This window comes from Rutidosis leptorrhynchoides, chromosome 6 (genome assembly GCF_046630445.1).
Source record: "Rutidosis leptorrhynchoides isolate AG116_Rl617_1_P2 chromosome 6, CSIRO_AGI_Rlap_v1, whole genome shotgun sequence".
NCBI lineage: Eukaryota > Viridiplantae > Streptophyta > Magnoliopsida > Asterales > Asteraceae > Rutidosis > Rutidosis leptorrhynchoides.
Window position 1 is genome coordinate 341531214 of NC_092338.1, and position 1803 is coordinate 341533016.

Below are 1803 nucleotides of genomic sequence, written 5' to 3' on the forward strand. Positions count from 1 at the left end.
ACCCAAAATACCTTCCTAAATCAAGAACTAAACATATGAAATTCGGATTTACAACTTACAAAGAAAGGAAATAGAAGCCCTCGATTTCTAGAACAGAATTACACAAGCTTTGGGTCATCATTCCTCTTCAAACCAGCATGATCTTTACTTTCTCTCTCTAGGTTGAGAGGAAATCCTTGGAACATTTGAGAAGAAATAAGGTGCTTTCAGATCTGATTTGAGTTAAAACCCGCTTTAAAATCAAGTTACACATCCGGTCCCTTAGAATACAAAAGTTGTCATAACAAACCACAAGACAAGGATGTGACGCATCACTGAGGAGATGTGGCGCATCACCCTTCTCAAAAATTGGGATGTTACACTTTAAGTCATTGACTATTGATTCGCTTAAAACACTTTCAACACTTTCAATACCTATATCGCACATCTCATTGCATCATTTGAAAAAACTTGTCAGTTGACATCCATGTCTTCCTCAACGATCACTCATCCTCACGTTGGCACACTAAACTATTTTAAAATTTACATAAGCTAGGTAAAAGACTCAAATTAATTCCTTACAATCATAAAACCGAACAAACCAAACATATGAACTCTTGTACTCCTCGTTTGGTCATCATGCTCGTGAACGCGTCGTAAAGCATTCCATTTATTTTAATTTAAGGTATCAAAATATACTTTTGATGACTACTTTATTTAAGTATTCATGAGATGTCATTATTTTAAAATTCGGAACATCAAGATCTAAATTTCACCCATCATTACCTTTCGCCTTCCCGAACATATGTAGCCTAAAACATAATGGCCTAACTAATTTCAGTGAGACCATTGATAAAAATATCATCAAGAGTTACAAAGCAATCAAATTGATCGAACACTAAGTGAGATGGATAACTTTGTGTTGTAGCTCATGTGGTAGTGACCTGCATCTCTTAGCGAGAGGTCAAGAGTTCTAAAAGTTACAAGAGTTCGATTGCTGTGGGGTGTAACATTGCACAAAAGATTGCCCATTTACCCATGAATTCCACCCAAGGGTGCCTTCCGTACATCGCATTGTCGGGACAGTGGGGGAGTGAGTTTTACCGCACATGCCATCGGATTAGGTCGGGTTTCCTCCTGAGCAGCAGTTGGGGCGGGTTATGCAACTGCAGGGAAATGAACGCGTGAGTGGTTAAGTCCCCCTAAATGATCTCGTATTGTTGTTCAAAAAAAAAAAAACTTAATGAGATGGATGAATTAGAAGATATTAGCTAGAGCAACTAGAAGGATGAAATGGACGAAAATATCATCATATGCCACACATATAGGGTCACTTCCTGAACTGGAAAGCAAGAACAAGTTTCTATATATTTTTTTTTTTTGAGAAGCCGAGCAGTCAAAGAATGAAACGGATCAAATACTTATTCTAGAATGACTACTTCTCATAATTGTTCCTTGTGTTGCAGCGGTTAAGTGACGTCAAATTTACTGTCGGAGACCAAGCTTGTAACTCGTGCAAACCTTGAAGACCAATCAATCAAGCAAAATAAAGTTTGGGAGCACCTCATGTCGGTCATACTCTCTCAAAATTTTGTACCAATACTTTTCTGTTGACACAGATCACACAGCAACAAAGATTAAATTAAAATAAATAATAATAAAAATATAAAATGGAGATTTGAGAACTGAAATGTACAATTATACACTCCTGGTTAAATTGATATTTTGTCATAACTGTCTCTAAATTCTCTCCATCTTAGATACATACAGTTCAACTTTCCTCCCTTTTATTTAGGGTTTCTTATTTCAACTCAAATTCTACTT